We start from the raw sequence: 22,769 nt of genomic DNA, 5'->3' as shown, positions 1-22,769 counted from the left end.
AAAACTGGCTCTCTGTTTTATTGGGAGCTGACTTCCAAATTAAATGATATGCAGGCCCAAATAGATGACTACCCTTCCAATTGTGATGCCTTTATTTAGCTGCTTCTTAAATTGGATCATCGGTTGACAGAGAGTAAGGGAGGAAAAGAGGCCATCAGATGTTTGGCTTCTTTCCAAAGTCTGACTGCAATGCACAAAGAACTTCAGAAATTCCAGAAACATTGCAAATTGGAAATATCCATCATTTGATACTCAAGTGGGAAAATGATAAAAGATGACAAGTCATTCTGTTTTTGTACTTGTGGGTAAGAAAGTCAACGTGCAAAAAATCTGTGAAAAAAGGCCAAAACAAAATGGAAAGATATTGTCAAAGGGTCTGTCCAAAATAAAGAAGCCATCAGTATTCTGCAAGCCTCATCTACTCATGTAAGAATGGGTGCGTCCTTCTGTTTTCTGACTTTGCCTTCAGCTCATATCTCAGTAAGACTGATTTTGGGGCAACGGGATATTTCTGTCTTTGGGGATTTGCTAGTTCTCATGGTAATCCTCCTTTATTAAAGGACATAATAGAATATGTTAGGGCGGTAGAAGAGCAGGTATTATCTTCAGGTCCTATCATGCACAAAATAGCTAAAGTGGCGGTCATTTGTCCTGTGAATCAAACTGAAGCATGTCACTTAGATCCTTTTGGTACTCCTCTTTATAGTACCATTTTAGGCATGTGCTGGCTTAAAAGGCATACCCAACAATCAATTGGGTCTAAGAAACTGTCACCTTCTTGCCTGAGTAGTACTTGCATACTTGTTTTCCATCTAGAAATGCAACACCAAGTAGGCACTTATTGAGATCCATGAATCCAGTATGCTGGTGATTAATCAGGACTTTACAGATGTCTTTAGTGAGTAGCTAGCTGAGACACTACCATGTTATCTGAATTTAGACTGTCAGATTGAGCTGATACGGGGAGAACAAATTCTGTGTAAATAGATCTGTGTCCTAACTGAACAGGTAAGTGAAAGTCTCCTTTGTTTTTTGTCTTCAAGAAAGTTAGAAGTTACAACCTTGCATAGATTATAGGGCATTAATAAAATGAAACATAAGAATTGCTATCCCCTTGCTCTGATTCCAGTCTTGCTGGATTAAGTATGTTCCTCAACCACATTTACCAAACCAGACTAACAGGACGTTCTTTACATCAATTACACTCTGATTTATTCCAATACTGAACAAGGATATGTGGTTCACTTCTGGAAAGTGTTGCAGGCTTTGACAGACTATGGTTTACATGCAATATGAGAGGAATGTGCATTTCATGCCACGCCTTTGCAGTTTTTAGGGTTCATAATTTCTCCAGAGAGTCGTATCACATATATTTCAGATTCAAACAGGGTTCCAAGGATCAGCAGCCGGCTCTGTGAATGAAGTGACAGGTGTTGTTGGTTTTGACACCTTTTATAGATATTTTATCTCAGGTTTTTCTCAAACTGTAGTTTACCTTATAGTTTTATTCTGAAAAGGTAAACCATTCATTTAACTGTACTCTGTAAACTGATTAGGGTTTTCAGCATTTAAAACAAAAACACACATGCACTCTCAGTTTTGCTTCATCCAGAGGTTACCCAGCTTCTCTTTGTGGAAACTGATGCCTCCAATGAACCAGTACAAGCAGTTTGACCACAGAGACATAAATCCTTTTGACTTACTACACTCCACTTTTTTGCAAAGAATGGTTGTCGTCCACAAATACAGCCAAAGGCCCTAATGTTGAAAAACAGTTTGCTCTTTTGCATCTATCCCTCCTTGCAAATTTACAAAAGAACATAACTAGTAACAATGCAATTTCCAAAAAGTATACAGATACAAATGCCGGAAAGCTCTAACTTATGGAGTCAGAGAAAAGGTGCGGTTATCGACCAAACATTTTCGTCTAGCAGTCAACTGCAAACTACATTGCAACTTTATACTTTCAAGATTCAAAAGGTACTGAGGAACTCAGAACCCTCCTGTCTGTGATTGCCATCTACCATGAAAATGTATTTTACTTTTCATGTGTCTTTAATTAACCCAGCGTGCAATGCATTTCTTACAGCTCCTCCTCTGATTTTGGTGCAAGAAGAAGAGAAATATGAAGCCTAAGTTATTCTGGACTTCAAGAAAGTGAGTAGAGATTTATTATACTTGGTCAACTACAAGAGCCATTGGCCACATGGTGATCATATCGTTGGAGTCAGCATCTACTGTACACGCTCCCCTTCTCATTTGGCATTTGCGTTTGATGTCCATTTCCCTTCCAAGCTCAAGTCAGTGCCATCCAGGACCTAAAGGAGGAGATGTTGTCAGGAAGCAGCATGAGTTGAAGGTTGTTTACACAAGGGCCGATATCCTGTACTCCTGGCTAAATAAAGTATCTGTCAGGAATAACAGAAAGAGATTCTAGAGGAAAGCAGAAAAATACAACTTCAGTTTCAGGGATTCATAACACAGTAAGGAAAGACATTGTAGTAAACAGAGAGAGTGGAGACTGTCAAGGGAAGGATTCCACCTCCAATTAACAAAAGGACCAATAAGAGCAAGGTTCAGAAGGAAGGAAAGTACTTCTGGTGGAATTAAAATTTTAAGAAGCTGCAATGAAAGTAGCCAGTTTCCTTCCACCTGCTTAGCTGTATGGTTCCACGATCGATAGTTTGAATTATATTTCAATCACCTCAATCCCTTTCCTGAACCTTTGCTGTTGTTTCCCTTTTTGCCTGTTTTTCCCCTTCTTACTGAGTTTGTACTCACCTGTACTCCTTGGCTGACTTGGATTCTTCGAATACGCCGTGCTGCCACCTCAACAACTATCTCATACTCACTTGTGCTTCCTTGTTGTCCTCCAACGCCACTTAGCCATCTACTCCAATCTCGAGGTTCTCCGAGTTTCCAGAGGGATTCACGGTCTTCCCTTAGCTTATTGCCAGCATTTCTCTTGCGAAAAGCAGGCAAGTCCTAGATTGGTGTATACTGTATGAGTCTAATTACTATCTGTCTTCCTTTTAAATAGGATTTCTGTGTCATATTACAAGTGTGCAAATTCTGGCCTGATGAGATTTTTCCCTGTCTGAGAGGCTTAATCATACCAGCAAAACACCCCATTTTTTCTCTCATTGTTTCTTTCAGTCCTTTACCCCATCATTCCCAAAGAAGAACACTGGCTTTCGAGTCAGACTCTAAACTTGTGGAAACATATCTCTCTTGGTGCGGAAGCTGTTATGGCCACATGCTGGGAACAGACACAGTGGGGTCTTGTAGCCTCGGTCTGACTCCTGGGGAGAGATGGGCTGTGCTTAGCGGTTGGTGGCAACACAAAAGGATAATGGATGGAGTGCTGAAACTTTTTAAACACTCACCCCTAGTCACAGATCTGGGTTTACTCCATTGTTCTTTTGCTCACAATCCCAGCCCAGCCTGGAACCAGCCATATGCAAATCAGTTTTTACCCTGTCAAATCCTTCCGAACTGCCAAGCCAGGTCCTCCCTGGATCGGAAACAAGCATCCTGGCTAAGAGCTTAGCGGCTGGTAGCAGCAGCCATCCCAACATAAGTATGTGCCGGACATGTCTATCCCCTTATCTCCTATAAGGTCAAGACGCGGTCTGATCGGGCTTTTTGCCCTTGAGAGAGGCTTGGGGATTTGCATCAGGATCCTAAATCTGGTTCCCCAAATACACAAGCTTCTTCCAGTAATAAAAATGTAGACAACACTAGTGTTCTATTTTATGTTTTTCATATGTAAACCAGAAAATCATATTTTATTTGTATCAGCTGACCGGTGTCAGTGGCATGGTACCCTTATATTCACCTTGGTATAAGTGACATTTTTAGTACATTATTAAACTCTAGGTTTTTCCTAAACAGATTATTAACAGGATGGCTTGTTTACATTTTCCTGCTTCAGCCCGGGTATGCTACCTCTGCTAGTCTTGTGAGACCTGTAAATCTTGAATGTCATTTTGAACTTCTAGGTATTTACACCGGACCCTTTCTGTTTTCGATGCTTGGTATCAACAGAAGCGTTTGGACGAAGTCTCAGTAAGTCCAGCTGCAGTTGAGCTCTCTGCTGTTACAGTAATTTAATCACTGAGGTGAGTCTCTTGATTGCAGTCACTGAAGGCCGTTCAGCTATGAAAAGTAAATATGAACCATTTAGGGAGGAGGGTTGGGTTTGTTTTTTTGGAATCTGGCACATTTGTTCTAGGGAACCAGTAATGCAACATCATTTGTGCTGGAATTCCTGTTGGTGTGAAAACTTAGAATGGCCTGTCAAAGCAGTGAAAGAAGTAAATATGTTTGGCTAGCTTACTTCTAGTAAAGATAAAGTGGGGGTCCCCTGAAGTCAAAAGGTGGGGAACCATTGTTTTAGTGTATTGTTTGTTTCTGGACTATTTCCTTTGGGGTCATCAGCTCTTTCATTAAGTGTTACATTTCTTGCTGAAGGTTAGGTGATGAGATTATTGGGCCCATGCTGCCTCTGCAATGGGAGGGGAAAAGCCATGTTCCAATTTATTTGATTAACGTTTTTTGCTTACAATTACTTAAATGAACATTTAGAAATTGCAGATAAATACTGACTATTCTAGCCAAACATGGATTTAAAATAAAATTTGGAACATCAAAGAGTGGGATATAAGTTATCCAGTGAGGGCAAGGGACTGGTTCTAGAATTTGTTTATAAAAATGTGCCACCTGGCATCTTCCAAATACGTTAAGGAAATTATTAAAACTTATTTTAAATTTTGGAAGGGTGCACCTGCTGCACTATGCTGTGTGGGTAAAACCAGTAAAACCATTATATCACTTAGTTACACCCACCGTTTCGGAGAAGAATTGGTTTGATAACCATACCACCATCCTTTTCAGGCTTGAGGCAGATATGTTAGAAAGTAAATATTTGCATACAAGGGACAATAAAGAAATCCTAGTCATTAGAGTTTATCCTAGCAAGTCAGGTCACACATATGTGTTATACAGAGAGTGACAAAGTACTTCCATATTGTCAGCCATATTCCTCTGCCCAGGACAGATTCACTTCTAGGACAGACAAGGCTCATAGTGGTACAAACTGCCATATTTAAGGAGAGGACCCGTACCCAAGCTTTAAAATTAGTCATCTCCCACCTTATAAGCAGCTACTAAACCAAGCATTCCTAATGGCCCTGTCCTGCACCAGCATCGCATTAATACAGATGTCATAGGACATACAATCTCAATATATATCCGCACACTCAAAAACCAGGGCTTTCTGCAATATCAGCAAGCAATACTGTAAACCCTGCATGTTCATCCCATAAATAAGTATAACAGTGTATTCTGTATGGACAGTTGGCTCTGCAACCTGTCTGTGAGCCTAAAGCAGAAATATTGCTCGCTTGTGCTGTGGTCCAGGGTAGTTTCCAGGATGGAGAATTCCAAGTGCTATAGGTTCTACCTTACATATAGTGGATATTCAAGTCCTTGTTAGCCCTTCAGAAAACTGATCCGTTAGTTCCCACACTCAATATATTATATTACGCTTTCTGGGTGCCAGGTTACAGTGCAGACCTACCTCACTGGCCCCTGCATGGATTCAACAATTCATATGGTAAATTGATAAAAGGTAAACAGCTTTGGGGAAAGATGGCCATCTAAGAGAATAAAAAGGAAGGGATCCACAATAAAGGGAACTGTGCCTCAGACTTTGTTGGGAATACAGCGGTCCAAACCACAGGAGCGACTCGCGGTGAGTGGCGGGGGCGAGGTGATGCGTGGAAGGGTGAAAAATATTTTAAAACACTTACCTGAGTCGCCGCTGCCAGCACTGTGCCGCTCCTCTCGCCTTCGCTGCAGCTGTAGGCGCAGGCTCCCAGCCTGCCCTGCAGCCAATCTGAATGCTGCTGGCAGCATGACAGCAGCATTCGGATTGGTTGGAGCGCCCAGACAGGGCACTGCAAGGCAGAGTGAGAGCCTCTGCCTGCTATCTCCAACCCAGCTAGTGCAGCTGCTGGCAGGGGGAAGGGCGCTCCTCCACCTTAGCGGAGGACCCGCACCAGCCAAACCTGTAATTTGCTGCTGTTACTCGATCTCAACCTAAGATCAGTTCAGCTATCACAATGATAATACAGCACATGTTAAAGGGGGAACACCCCGTGCACCATTCGCCACTAGGTATACCTGCAGTTTTACTCAGCTCAGGGATAGGGTATAGGCTTGTCCCCAGTGAGGCGGTCAGACTAGACCTCAATAAGGCAACTTGGGGGAAACAGCATCTTCCCGCTCTGGCATTAGTGCTACATTACCAATGCTACAGCAATTATATTTATTATAGTCTTATAGCCTGCCGTAGTCGGCTATACCGGCCATCAACAGCCTGCTCCAGCGTTAAAGACCCGAACCAAATAACTTTAACAAGAGAGTTGGATTTTAATGCCAGTAAAACCCATCTACGGAGGGCTATGATGCTATTTGAACATCCTGCCATTAGAGGGCACAAATTTATAATGTAGAAAACAAAGGCCTCAAGGAGCCCGTTAAGATTGAAATCCCGCCAGGCTCAGTGAGGCCTTTGCTCAAAGCAAGAGCTCTGAACAAAAACACTGCAATGTTGGCGCTCCGGACTTCTACCGGCCACTAGAAGCCCAGAGCACGCCAACATTCCAATAAACTATACATGCAAATGATACATGAGCATATGAATTTAACTGATTTTCTCTTCGGTCCTGCTCCTGAAAAGAAATGTTGGGCCTGATCCCTATTTTACTTTAATAGAAAGCAACATACTTTGCAAAAGAGACTGCTAGGTGTTTTACAGCGCTCTATGGGGAGTCACTCCAATGCACCTTCTCCCTCTCAATATTTAAACACTGTCTAAACAGATAAATGCTGTCTCTACTATTACACCATCTGCTCTCGAAATTAGTAAAGAAGGCTTGTCATTACGTCACAAAGAACAAGTTTTCCATAAAAGCTTCTCCTATTCCATTTTGGTCTAACATCACTCTTACCCCCAATGCACTTTGTTAAACAAACCAGCAACAATTCTAACAGAGAAGGAAACGAGGTTAACTTCAGCAAGTCAACATTTTGAACTGCAGACAGTACATCTTCAAGATTCTCCCACTATTCAAATCACCTTGCTGACTTTCTCTGTGTTGTGTTAAATACATCCAACACTCCAGATGCTGCTGTTGCCACCTGCCAGAATACAGGCACAATAAAAGCTATATTCGGTACTGTTCCAAACCTTCTTTCATCTCTTACTTCAAATTTCTTTGCTGGAGAGGTCTGCATCTTAATTACTGTAGGTGCCATCAGACTCAGCATTTTTCTTCGAAGATGACTTCTACATGGGGGTAGATTTGCTTTCAACTCTACAAGAAGATTGACCCCAAGTTTTCATACGCTTATCTCAATCTGTATTTCAATGCTGAATGTGCTACCACTGTGATCAATGTTTTCCTAAAACACTTGCCAGTGCCCCCGGGGAATCACTGGGAGTTCATCCAGACTACTTGTCCTCACCGAAGGTACTATGGAGCAAGGCGACTGCCAATCATCACTTCTGCCACTTATAGAGCACTCGTGCTGCTGCTTTGTGTGCCTCCTATACAACCTGTAATGCCACCTACCACTGCAAAGTAACCGTATTCTACAATTCTGCTTTTTTCCACTTTGGGCCCATGGATTGTTTCCCTGCAACAACTATGTTGGCCTTCTCACCTACAGGCAACTGTCAGTGATTTTCAGCAGTCGGCAAACAGTCAGTCACCTGTCTCTCCAATCCGTGAACTTGCTCAATCTCAAAGACCATCCATGGTCTCCATAGTGTATTTTTCACCTTTGCCATCCTCCACACAGTCTACTCTGATTCATCAGACTTGGGGCATTTGAGCATGTGCGTCGCATCACGAACACTTTAAAGGAGGCCCACCTACTGCTGTTTTGTCTGTGCTGCCATGCTTTTTATCTATCTTTGCACCATGCTGCCTAGTCGAATTAAGCCTTTGCCTTTCTCGGTCATTTAACAGCATGCAGTCATATGTACCCAAGCAGATATTTGGATATTCATTAATAATATTCAGTATCATTCCAGAACTGTCAGGTGTTTATGTATTTTTCTATCGATGGACACCATTCACCTGCTCACCGTTTGCCTAAGAACCCTGCATAGTCACTGTATTATGCTAAAAACTGTATAACAATGCATTGTTTATATTTTGCTTATGGCGATAATGTGCTTTTTGCCGTCTATGGTATAGCTCAGTGCTTAATTTGAGCCAGTGGTTGCCAGTGGGTGCCACAGGCCCTTTTTTTTGGGACTAGCACTTACTTTTCCGCATCAGATATTTAGAGTGCAAGAGACGGAAAAACACAGAGATCGAAAAAAACAAAGGAAGAGAGAAGGAAGCAAAACCATCACAAGGGGAGAAAGCAGGAACCTGCAAGAGTGAGGAAAAAGGCAGGGAGGGTCTGGCAGTGGATTCAAGACTACCATGCTTGGTATGAAGTGTGCTAAGGTTTAATTGCACTGGCTGCCTGCTTCTGAGCAGAGTTTCGGGCACCGGTACTCTTTCTGTCACAAATTAAACTCTGGTGTAGTGTAAAGCTTAGAACTAAGGGTCTCTTTTATGGATATTAGCCTAACACTGTAAACATTTCCGTGAAGATTTTTCACACACCGCTGCACAAATCATGGGAACATTTCTCATGCTCGGCCTGTGAAACAATACAAACCTGACGTCTTCAGCTCTCTAAGACAGAGGGGCGCGCACGGTTGGCTCAAGGGTCTCATTCTACCAAGGACACTCTCTGATAACCAGCTGGGCTCTAACAGGCAGATCCTGGCCTTGCATAAGGAGCACTGCCTGTCCATAGTAAACAGGCATGTTGTAAAGTACTGTCCATCTCCCGACAGCAGACCATTAGTCGCTATTTCTAATTGGGAGATATATAGTAAAGGGGAATTATCACACATTACGTCACCTCTTTTGATATTATTGACATTCTGTTCATTCCTTATTGGCCCTGCATGTGTCATATTTGCTACTACGCTTCTGCATATGTTCTGCACTAGTTTGACTTCTAATAACAACCTTCAGTTCTAGTCCACTGATTTTATGTGTATATTCTCTCAGGGAAAACAGTGAAGGAACCCTGAAAAATATACCTCTTGTCTTGTCAGGTGTTGTCTGTTCCTAACATAAATCATTTTTCAAGAATGCTTGGTCGAGTTTCACAAGGCACTTGTCAATTTACCATAAACTAGATGGTAAGCTGGTATACTTGCACTGTCCGAAGCCAAGGGAAATTGTTGAGAAGATGCACTTCTCATCATAAGGTACGATTTCAAGTCTCTAGTTTATTATAGATACATCTTAATCAGCCCAACCAGCTCAGTGCCCAGCCTTCACTCCATCAGATTCTCAACTCCTGTCATTTGAATCTCAACATTCTTAGAACCCCAGGTTCACCCAGCGGCAGGCCTGGCCACTGCCTAGGTTCCACCCTCATCACGAGATACCACACACCTTCCCATCTTAACAAAACCCAACACAAGTTTCATCTCCACAAACAATATCCTACAATATATATTTACATTATTTAACAAAATCTTTCAAGTAAGATGGTTCACTGGTGGTTCTTGTGCTTCTTCTCGGACCCCCACAGTTCCTTCGACTCTTGCTGCCTTCCGTGCTCATTTTCTTGCTCCCATTCAACTCCACCATGTTGAATTTTGCAACAATGTTCAAATTCAATATTTTGTGGTCATCCATCTTGACTGCATTAATAAACAGCTTGATAACTTTCCTGGGCTTGCTAAATTTTGAAGCACCCTGATTGGGAAGGAAGTCTAACTCTCACCCAGTCTCCAACCTTAACACATATCACGTTCACTCTAATCCGATTATCAAATTCTTCCCTCATTTTCCCCATCTTTTCTTCCACTCTACACCTCAATACTGCCTCATTGTGGTTACCTCTCACCTCTCTCCTCTTGTTTATCCACCCAGCGCAGATTGCACAATTAGGCTTCCTTCCCCTGAAAAGTTCAAGTGGTGTCATACCGGTAGTAGAATGAGGTGTTCATATGTACACTCGTACTTTATTATGAATTTCCTCCAACCAGGACTTGTTGGTCACCCACAACCACTGTAGGGTCTCTCTCAACTCTTTGTTGAATCTCTCAATAATGTAATTGCATTTTGGGTGATACATAGCAGATTTCTTATGGACAATGCCTTTGTTACACAGAAAACCTTCCATCTCTATCGACGTCAGTTGTCCCCCGTTATCGGTTAATAGGACAGAAGGATAACCCTCTCGATCAAATGAGGTTTAAAGACATTTTTATGACAACACTCATCACCGCAAAGGTCACATCTGCAATTTCAGGCCAACATGAATAACAATCAGTGTAACTCAAAATATAACGATCCTCACTACCAGATCAAATAGGACCAACTACGTCAAGGGATATCTCTTCTCACGGTGCAGAAGGCATCTTCCCCACCACCATGGGTTGAGTTCCGCACTTCAAAATCTTATCACTAGTAGGACACTCCACATAATCGCTCCCTTTCCTCTTTATCATTACATCCATACCAGGCCACCAATAACCAGATCTAATCATCAATTTGGTCTTTGACATTCCCATATGATTTTCATGTCCCAAAGAAATAATCTGACTTCTCAACACAGAAGGAGGAGTCAACTTCTTACCTCTCAAGAGTAATTCACCATTAATCGTTAGTTCTCCCTTCACTTCTCAAAAACCTTTTATTTCATGTTTGCAATCCTCTTTCCTTGTCCAGCCTGACAAAATACAATCCTTCAGCATCTGCAACTCTTGATCTTTCTTCACCTCATCTACCCATTCTTCCTCTAGTATCGAACCTTCAGTGACCTCATATACTTTGATTTCATCCTCACACAATTCAACGTCCGAAATACCATCTTTCTCTTCAACAGAAAAGCCTTCATAACACATGCAAGATACACTATCCGCTAATATATTTCTAGCGCCTAGAACATACAACATTCCAAAAATCGAATTCTTGCAGCACAATTACCCACTTGCATACTCTACTGGATATCGCATCAATGCCTTAAGACAAGAATATCTCCTTCAAGGTTTTATGATCAGAATTTGCTTCCCCACAAGAATTTCCTCAGCGTTCTCACAGCCCAGAACACTCCCAATGTTTCTTTCTCAATAACTGAATAATTGCTTTCTGCCCCTTGCAAGCTTCTAGATACAAATAATATGATCTTTCTTTGCCATCAACCATTTGCAGAAAAACAGCACCCAAACCTTTTGATCTGGCATCCGTCATCAGCACTGTCTCCTGCCCTGGCTCAAAACTCAACAAACTGGGAGCATTCTTTAACATCAATTTTATTGCCACAAATTATTTTTTTAAATCATCATTCCATATAAACTCCACTACCTTTTTAAGCAATTCTGTCATGTTGATGCTTTTCTGTGCAAAACCTGCTACAAATTTCCCGTAGTACTCCACCATACCCAGAAATGTAATCAACTCTTCTTTGTTCTCATGTTTTGGCATGTTGCTAAAAGCAGTCACCAATTCTTCCCTAAGCCTGATACTGTTTGAAAGTATCTGAATACCTAAGTATTATATACTACCCACAATGAATTTACATTTGTTTAATTTAACACCACAAGCATACAACCTGGAAAGGACAGCATGTAATGTCCCATTATGCTCTCATACACAGCCACTAAACACTAATAAATCATCCTGATACAGCTTAACCCCAGGAACACCTCCCAAGACGTCTTCCATCACCTTTGGAAACACACTGGAAGTCTAGACTAACCCGAAAGGCATCCTAATGTACCTGAACATGCCAAACGGCATAAAAAAAGACATCATGTCCTGAGACATAGGATGTAACTTTATCTGATGATAGGCAGGCGTCAAGTCCAGAGAGGGAAAACACTTTGCACTACCAATCAAACTCAGCATTTCCATTATATTAGGCAGAGGGTACTTGTCCACTACGACACATTTATTCAGTTCTCGCAAATCAACAGACAATCTCACCTCTCCATTCCCTTTCCTTGCCATGACCACTGGGGATAACCATTCTGAACCTTCCACCTTCACAATAATGCCAACTTTTTCCAACCTGTCCAATTCCCTCTTCATGTCTTCACTCATCTTCAGTGGAACATTACGCACCTTACTGAATCTGGGTATTGATCTTTATAAGATGATTGTACATTTTCAGACAACTCATACCTCCTTTGAACACATTCGGGTAAGCACATTCATACTTTTGGTTACTCTTCACCAAATTCACTCTTTCTCTTAACATCACCGCAGGTGGGTAATTTGGATCCAAATAAACACCCACCTCTCTCTGGTGTATCCAACCTATAACGAAATCTCCTTTTATAGACATATACATTTTCCCCACTGTGATCCTGTCACCAAACTTATTATCAACATGGAAGTACCCTAAGTGTTTAATGGGTTCCCCACCATAACCTCTAGGTTTTATAACAGCTTTGTATAACTTGACCTTCCCTTTCAACTCACGATTATAAATTTCCTTCGGTATTAAACTAATCTTTACCTCTGAATCAAATAACATGTTCACATTTGCATCGCCCACACTCCCAACAGCCACTGGACCTTCATTTCCTGTGGTATCCACCTGCAAAATGATCAAATTGCAATCATCCTCTGGTTAATTTTCCACCTCTCTCACTTTACCCTTGTTCCCACTAGACCTACGATTTGCTGAGAAACTGCCCTTATGTTCAAATTTTTACAAATAGCCTTCCAACCTGGGCACTCCTTGCAATTAGCTAAATGTGAAGATCTATTGCAACAAAAGCAATAAAGTTGTGTCTTACTCCCCTCTCTATAGCAACCCTTAGCATCTTTACCTTTATCTTTGGCATCTTTGTAGTTATCCTTCTTATATGTTAACTCTCATACTTCTGAACTTATCCCCATCACCCTTTTCATGTGCATCTGCTTCTTTCTTTAACACATGCCATTGAATGCTCAAGAGTTTTTGCAGTAGTCAAAACATCGCTCAGAGTCAAATTGTCTTTTTGCCTCAAAGCCCCCTTTGCTTTTTCAATAACGCACCCAAACATAAACTGATCTCTTAGTCGTTCCTCACAAGAGGTATCAAACTTGGATGTAGATGCTAACTTGTGTAATGATCTTATAATGTCTTAAACTGACCCATCAGACTTTTGCATTCACTTCCCAAAATGGTACCACTCCAACACAGTGCTCACCTTGGGGAGATAAAGCAAGTCTAATTTCTTAATACATACTTCAAATTCATTCATGTCAGCTGAGTCAAGTTCACTTAGGTTGGGCAGATTTTCATAAACCCCTTGCCCATCAGGGCCAAGACAATGCATCAACAGAGAAGTTTTCTGTCCCGCACTTAACAATGTTCTACAAACCTTTGCATAATGGAAGAACACCTTCTTCCATCATGACCATCGAAGAGTAGGTTCCCCAGGAAAAGATAAAAAGAAGGGTGTGGACTTACATTTTACATTGGTAAGCAATACACCTATAAAACTATTCCCCTCAGATCAGCATCAACACTGGAAATGCCCCACACTAGGAACACTATACCGATTGTAAGAGACCAACACAGCATTCGTAGAAATTAGTGTGCGAATCACTGATGAGCAATTCAAATTATCAGTGTTCGCAAATGTGTGCAATTCACCGCCCACCTTCCAAAGCACCTTAGTAGTGGCAAAAGTATTTATTCCGTTCTCACAAAGGTGTGCAAATCACGATTAAATTCCAATGCACGTTAGCAATGGCAAAAAGTATATATCAGTGTTCACAAGGTGGGCGAATCGCCGTTAAATTTCCTTGCACCTTAGCAATGGCAAAAAAACACTGAAAATGTATGTTATGTATGGTGTGCGAATCACCGAAATGCCATTGAGAAAATCGGAGTTTGCAAAAACTGAGGCGACGCTTGTGAAGACATTTCCATTCGTTGCCAGTGTGAAAGGATGCACTTCTCACCGCGAGGTAATATTTAAAGTCTCTAGTTTATTACAGGTATATCCTAATCGCCCAACCAGCTCAGCGCCCAGCCTTCACTCCACCAGATTCTCTACTCCTGTCATTTGAATCTCATTATTCTTAGGACCCCAGGTTCAGCCAATGGCAGGCCAGGCCATGCACTAGGTTCCACCTTCATCGCGAGATACCACAGAAATCTACCAGGTGGAACCACGATTAAGTTGGCAACAAAAAAAGCCTAGTATCAGCAAATGGAAAGCGAGCAGCTCGTCAAGCACATGGCATGCTCAAAGCTGAAGAGTGGCTCACTCGCAAGACAGCAGCATATTAAAGCAGCAGCATATTTTTTTAAACTCTTTGTTTCTTAAGCTTCTCACTAGGATTGGCTAGCAAACAATTAAAAAAAGTAGCAAATCAGCTTTGAAACTTTGCACATTCATACCCTGGGCTTCTCAACTGAAGAGATTAAATGCAGCAAAAGGACCCATCTACCTTTGTGCCACTTGAGGTAGTCTCAGGGGAGGGTGTGGTTTGACAGGGTCGGAAACCATCACCCAAACCACGGGGACCAGGAAATAGTAAGAAGAGAGATGCTATGTCTGTATGACCATTGTACTACTTGGCTGCATGAGTGAATATGTATAGCAGGGATTAAACTCATACAGGGACCTCACTCAGTCTGCTCGAAGCAATCTGAAGAAAGGCATGTTATTCCTATGTGTTAAAACACATTTATTGGCGTAAAATACTAATCAGTTAATGTGCGATTTCAAGGAACACTAAAAGGAGACAGAAAAGTCTAACTGAGCAGTGGCAAAGAAAGAAGTGAAGAGTGGCCAATAATCACTCATTAAGGGAGGGATTAGTCAGAAGCTGCATATTTTTAAGGTTATGGACTTCATTTTTTAGCCAAGGATTATGGGAAATGTAGTTTGGTTTAACATTTTTCTTGGTGTTGTTAAGAACTGCAAAGGTAAAGAATCATAAAACAATTCACAATTTTTAAGTTAGGGTAATCAATAATTTGCCCAAATGTAATCATTAATTTAAAAAGAGTTGGAGTCTGCAGTGGTTTACATACAGTCTTCTATGATCATAAAAAGTTAGAGCTTTGCCTGTAGTTTTCTATACGTATTCCATCCCGCGCCCTGCTCTCTAGTACAGTGTCCACCTTTCTGGTGTCTGGAAAAAACTTGCTTGGGTCCCAAGCTCTGGGACAGTCTGCCTGACGATCACAGCAAAACTAAAAATTATCTGAGCTATGATAGGAGCCTTAAAACGTTCCTATTTTTCTAATGTCTACCCTTTTGTCTTTTTGTATCGTCTGTGAGTGTATTTTCTTCCAGGGCCTATTAGTTATTATTGAAGGTGTGCTCGCTATCAAATATTAAATAAAAAATACATGCCCTGGGCCTTTCCTTACAACTCACAGCATCCTCCACTCCCATTGCATTAGTCGTTAACCAGACCTAGAGAGTATCCTGGAGCAGAAAGAGAGATGGAGAAAGCGGCCATCCATTGAGGCTGTTTTTTTTGTTGTTTTTTTTAAGTAGCCCTATGGGGCAGATGATCTCAAAAGAGGCTACACACCAGTGCTGCTGTGGCTTGATACGTTTGAAGGGTTACACAAACCTCGGTCGATGGATTCTGTCTCAATACGTTTTCCTCTGACAAAGACTAAAGAAAGGGGAAGCTACAGAACTCTACAGGATTACCTCTCGAGAAGCCTGCAAGTACATTACATCAGGAAGCTGCCTTGAGCTGGCATAGAGAAAAGGCTAATTGCAAGGATGGCTCATAGTGCAAAGAAGGAAGTGTGCTTCGAAGGGGAGGCTGCCTACATAGCACAAGAATTCAGACATAGCTAAGCCACATGCCCCTCTGTTATTATAATCATCATCTCACCTAGCCCTTAAGAAGGAGAAAAACAGTTTTAATATTGTTGTGCATACTTACAAGTAAAGAAGGGCATAAATAACCCTGAGTAAAAGATACTGCAAATTCTCGAGAGAGGAATGCAAATAATTGAAGGATATAAAGATTCAGCTCCGTATATAACGAGTATCTTATCCTGGCCTTAACGTATTTGCTGCTTTGCATACAGACATGCTTCCAAATTAACATGTAACACACGGAACAAATACATTAATTGCATTACGCAGTACAACCCCGAGTGCAGTCTGGTTTCAACAATTCTGCTGCAGTAAACACACTACACAAATCTGTACGTAATCGAACTGTGAGGTAAACGATTTAATGTGTGAGAATGGAGTGCACTTTTGATACTTAAAATATTCCCTCGTGGATTACAATGCAAACCCTAAGTAGGAGGTGGAGTGATACACCAGACAGCCAATAGTGTGAGGTGAGAAAACTACTGTTCTTGGTGGAGTCAAAGTCCAATCTGGGGATATTTTAAAGTGCTGGTAACAACAGATCACAGTCGTCTGAGCCATTGGCTTACATAGTGTGTCATGAGCCCTAGTGTGAGGAATGACATGGCCGCCCGGCCGCTGTTTGAAATGTGAAATATAGCAATAATTAAGGTTCAGTGGGCCCCTCAGGAGCCTGGGCTCCGGTGCACTGCACCTGCTGAACCAAGGGAAGCTACAATCCTGAGCTGAGATGTCAAGCCAAACCTAATAAAAAGGGATTCTAATTTCTGAATTCTCTTCTTACTTTGTGAGTAATATTTCTTACAGAGTAGCAACCCATAAGTGAGAAATAATAGACTCTAATAGGGACCATTAGTACAATGGAAATGACAGAAAAAGAGTTGTGACTTCTAAACACATGAGCAGGCGGAGGTGGCTTTAAATAAATGCCTGTATCAATTTTTGTGGAAGAACTACAATCTGTTTCTGATGGAGCATAAACATTGTTAATAGAATTTGACACTAAAACAAACTGAAAATAACGTGTTTAAATGAAATACTGAAAATGTGTGTTTTGGAAAACATGATCACTTTGGTGGCAACCATAATCTAGTTCGACATAATAATAAATAACTGTCTAATGAAATGTATTTTGTGTGTTTATAATTAAATGTACTGAAAAACGAATATTAATTTGTGCTAAAAGGATTACTAGTTTAAATATTATGAAATGTTTATTTTCTCATGTTTTAGTATTGTTTAAAAAAGGCTCATGTTAAGCAGAATGCAGCAATGTTTAAAAAAGCTAACACTGTGGAAATGTTTCTCTAAGGATCCTGTGTGTCTTAATCACTGTGGAAAAGTTAACATTTGTTTGCCTTCCGGCCAGATAGTGTGTGCTGTACGGAACAAAGGCTTTCAGTGCTTGTATGCAGTCTGCAACAAACGATACATCTGGGAACATGGAGAAGTGTAATTGGTTCTGACCTAAACCACCCCATAGACTGACCAATAGAGACTTAGCCAGTTGCTTTCTAGGTCTTTAATATAACAAAATTAGGTGATGCAAGTTCAGTTCCGCTTTTCCTGGTTGTGGTCAGTTGTGCTCTTTACTCTGCTAGTGTAATGATGTGCTGTGTCTTTAGCTTTCTGCCACTGACAGTTCAGATGCATTAAGGCCAAACATTACTGAACTGTTCCCTATTATCTCACTGACCAATGAGGAAGACCAGAAGATGCTCCACTGATGACGACATCACTCTTTGCTGATTCCATTTAGGAGAGGCATAACCAAAATGTGCATTTGTCTTTCTTGTAGATTTTTATGTCTTCTCTTTTAGAGACCCAACCGCTATTTTTTGGTTAGCGCCATAGTCAGATATTTTCCAAATGAATTTTTGTCTTCTTTTCTTTTTGCAAAAAGCCCAAATATGCTTATAAGTTTATAGTAATAGTTAAGGATGTCACATTCTAAATTTGAGTGTTCCATATAAATTGATTGTAAACCAATTCATCTGCGATAACTAAATATATTATGTGTCTATCATCCATTTGCTATTGTTGTTATTTTGTATGGTGGTTCTTGAATGCCTAATGATAATTATTCTGTCTAGGTTAATATTCTTTCAAAGGTTTGGTCAGCCTGTATTATTGCTGTACTTATATCATTTGGTCTTGCGTTTGGTTTACGTGATCTTAGCATTGTTAATCTAACGGGCAATAAATGTTTGAACTTTACTAAACTGGTGTAGTGATTCATGGCCACATGGGTCATGGTGCATATAATATTACTGACTTCAATATGAAAAGTGATGTTTATTAATTTGAACTCATTGTTGATAACCACCTTACTCCTATCTCTGTCCAAAGGTCTGTGTCTGTCCTCTAAGGGTAATTGATGGTTACCCTATATGTGTTACCTTATAAAATAAATTATCAAAAGAAATATAAGGCTGGACATGCCCACATTTCTGTACATATGCATACATACACACATCGCCAAACCCAGTTCCAATTACCCTCTGCCGCCCCACCCCAAATCCAGTTTTAGAAGATTCTTCAATAAAATGATTTAAGTGCAGTTATCTCTTTACAAACAGCAGCCTCTTTTTTACTATAAACAGTCTCTCTTGACAAGAATGTGCAGAAAACCAGCCCAGTAAGTTGGCAAAGACCAGCATCTCAAGGGCATCTCGATAAAAAAGGCAGGCCTTAGGGCAGCATCCCTGGGTGCCAAGTGTTTCCTGTCGGAGGCCCAAAGGGACAGACTGCTGGGATCAATCACCCAGCTGGTAATACGGCATTGGATGGCAGAAGGGGCAAAATCTGGGCCCTGGATTTTGACAGATACATGCAGACGTAGATGAGTCAGGGAACAATGCAAATGGCTTGTTAACAACTGATAAAAACAAAAGATGGCTTTGAGCCGGTTTCTGAGGCCTCTGCAGTATCTCAAACCCTTATAAACCTGTTAAGCAAAAGACTTACCTTTTGCTGCATGCAGACGGGTATTACTCTGCTGCCTCATGCTACTGGTTATTTGGCAAGCACCTCATGCTATTGGTTGTTTGGTCTATCATTCCACCTTCCAAGCAGCGCTTTTGTTGGAATGGATGAGGCACTATTTTTCTACATCTGAAAAGCACACTCAATCATCTTGTGGCTTGCCACATTGTTAGGTTTCGCCTGTACGCGCGCTTGCATGCTGCTTGTTAGGTTTCGCTTGCGCGTTGCTTGCAAAATCTATAAAAAAAAAAAAAAGGGCTTATGCCCAGCCACTTACTTACCTGAACTTACCATTAGTCCAACATCGCTCTGATTTATTTGCTTCTGTTTGGCCAGCACGTTGTCTGCACGTCATCCTCCTTCACTTCCTGTTCTTTTCACCATTCTTGCTGTCGGGTTGCCTCTAGACCAAGTACTCCTTCCAGTCACTTCCTATTGGACGCTGGCCAGTGTTCTTCCTCTCTGGCTACCATGCTGAACGTACTTCTGTTTTTTTCTTTTGCTTTGTACTCTGCGGCAGTATGTTGTTTGGACATGATGCTGTTTCTTGTCACTGTTTCTTTGGTGTCTTGGCCCGTATGCATACCTCTACATCTACACCTACCTCTCTCTACCTACACGTATATCTACTTACCTAACTCTAACTACACCTACCTCTACCTACCTCTAACTACAAGATCAGTTTGTATAGGAACAATTCTATCTATTCCAAAGCAATGCTTAGGATTTTGGTCCACTTGTTTACTCTTTTTAGCAGTATTTCCAGACTACCTTTCATATGCTGAATATATGCCCAAGAAGATCAATGAAAGCTTGAAGTGACAAGCAGGCGTATAGTGATATCAGCTAAAAAAAAATGCTAAAAAAAAAAAGCTAATGCAGTTTTTATCCTTCTCATGGTTCTGAGTTGTGATCAGGATTCCTGATACAGCTTGCAGTGTTTCACAAGTTCCTCTAGTTATCTTGTGACTTTCTTCTGTATGGTGGATCTTGGTAATATAAGGATAATTAGAAAGAGGAATATCTATTTGGCTAGAGATTCTAGGTCTGTCTTTGGTTTCTTCAAAAGTCCTACTTCAAGTGGTTAAGCATTTTTGCTGCAACTAAAGAAGCTTTGATAATGCCTGCAATCCAAGCAGCACATGTTTAGGACTTCTTGATGCATGAAGGTTGGGATAGCTCCAAAGGTCACTTGGACGGTTTCACACAAAGTGCTCACCCCTTCTATTTGCAAATGTTTGAAAGATGAGAGGGACAAGATCAGAAAGACCAGTGATTGAGGGATCTAAGCATCCTGCTGGGATGTTTTAATATTCTCATTAATTGTCACCATTTTGTATTCAACAAATGAAGTGGTTTTTGTAGTGCTGCACATTCTCGAATGTGGTGTTTAGTGTAACCTCTAAATTGGTTGGTGTGTTATTCTTTTAGTTCCCTTAAGTGTTTTAGGAATGCCCCTGCTGCTGTCCATATCTAATCCTATCAGGGTCACAGTGTAAATATTCATTATAGGTTTCTTCAATTCCTCTTCAAGTTGGTTGGTTCCTCTATGTATCAATTGTTTGCTGCCCTGAAACCTTGATTTGTTTTTTTCTTTTCATGAGCAACCCTGCCGAGTGCTACGTCACGGTGAAGATTTTCAAGGCAGTCTTCGAGGCATGTTTTGGTTTTATCTTAATACTTGGATGTGGGGTTCCTCTAGTTTGTTGATTTGTCTAAACCATGGGAATGGGATACATTATGTGGCTTTCTGAAGGGACATGGGGAACCATCAATTTCTGATTTAACATTAAAAAATCCAAAAATCTATCATACCTATTTGTGTAGACAAAAGGTTTGTTTTTAATAAACTACACATAATGAGTGAAATGTGGTCTACAAGGCACAATGGTGACTTAAAACGAGCCAGGAGCCTTTGGTTCTAATTGTAGCGTCAACATTTAACCAAAAGACAGCAACCTTGTACAAATCATTTTCTGTACATGCATCACAATTATCTAATGAAATTCAGAGGGCTTAGAAACAAAGTCAAAAGGAGTATGAGGTGCTATAAAACTGTATAATTCTTTAAGTGCCCTGTTTTATCTTTTGTTTTATTTTATCCAGGTGATTCCCTTCGTGGAGCCATTAGTTTACCCTGCAGTCTAGGTCTTGTTTGTTACATTTTCAGGCCTCCTTGTACTTGTTACAGTTCTACTCTGCTTGTGCTTGTTCTGCCCTGTTCATTCTCTAGTTTTTACTTGTTGCCTTGCATTTTTGCTGAAGTACTTATGTTCTTTCTGCTTGACCTAGTGCACTTTTGTCTTTAGTTTTGGCCTTTGGTCATCTCATACTTATGTTTCAATTTCTGCTGATATGTGTGTACTTGTTCAATTAAAACTAATTTCTCTCTGCTGGTTGCCTTGAAATCCTCTTGGGTTCTTGGTGTTTTGGTAAGTGTACTATTTTGTTTTTATGAGTATTACGGTACTCTGGGACCCAGAAGGTAATATCTACCTTTTTCGTAATCTTGTGTTGCATGTAGTATGTGCTCGTGTGATACTGCTATTTTCCTAGGAATATTATGTATACAAGTATAATCCTTGTTATGCAGAATCATTTCTGCTGCCTCCTTCTATGGTTTTTGAAGCTTTACTCTCTGTAACAGTAATCTGTATAGAGACATTTGGTTCCCAAGTACTGTGGTGATTTCTGTGTCCTACATTGTGATAACCCTAGTGGTGTCCAGTTAGTAGTTTCTTTATCCTGCTTGTACATTTTAGGGTTGCTTTGCTTTGCCTCTCTTGCTCCAGTTTACCTGCCTTGTTTGAGTCTGTTTTCTGATGTATACCACTGCCTGTCCCTCTTCATCTTTACATCATGTTGCTGCTTTGTATTCTGGTATGTTTTGCCCCAGATGATTACTCCTCCTGAGGTCCATCATGCATCCTGTGTTCTACAACCAGTGGAATGTTTCACACTACAGGTAAGGCACAGCAGAAAGTTAATTGTTGCACTTTTTTCTAAATTGTACTCTAGTTATTTAAGAATGCTCTGAAAAAGTAAATAAAGTGTGGCGTGTCACTATGTGACACTAGATGATTTGTTTAAAGGAATAACTTTTATATAATGTATGGATATGCACTACTCAACTGTCGCAGACCTATCACATTAATTCTAAACTGTCTAGTAGTTTTGTCCATGAATGCTAAATGTGATAGGGCATTTCTCTTCAAGATACAAAACTTTTATGTTTCCCTAAACATGGTATTATTACGGTATGAATTACCAGATTACTCTACGACCAACCACCAGCATTCTGTTACTTATGTGGTATTTCATTTGGAAACATTTGCAATGTTGAAGAAACCTACCAGGCTTTTTAGGAGGAACAACAACCCTGCAGATTCAGTCTAACTATGAACTTACTAAATGGAGCCCTGATCACTGTTTTAGAACTCTGGCTGTCTTTTAAAAACTTTCAATCCTGATAATCTGCTACACACAATGCTGAATGGAATCAAACTTCGACAGGTTGGTTTGATGGATTCATCTCATGTATTACTTAAAACTATGTAAACCTTCACCTCCTTGAGCAACTGTATTTGTAAAAATGAATATTTCTGATGTCACTTTACTTAGCACTCATAACAATGTAACAAATTATTTTTCATTGTACAAACATTAATTCAAGCCCTAATAAGCCTAACAAAATTGGTCAAGAGAGTTGGCATTTGTTATAACTTTATCTTAAAAGTTCGATCAGTAGTCACTTTAAGTAAATTACCCTTAAGGATCACTGGAGGGACTGTTTGTCTGTAGCAAAACTGACAGAAGTTACCCATAGACATTTTGT

Source organism: Pleurodeles waltl, chromosome 3_2 (assembly GCF_031143425.1).
Source record: "Pleurodeles waltl isolate 20211129_DDA chromosome 3_2, aPleWal1.hap1.20221129, whole genome shotgun sequence".
In the NCBI taxonomy this organism is placed as follows: domain Eukaryota; kingdom Metazoa; phylum Chordata; class Amphibia; order Caudata; family Salamandridae; genus Pleurodeles; species Pleurodeles waltl.
This window is presented reverse-complemented; position numbering follows the sequence as displayed.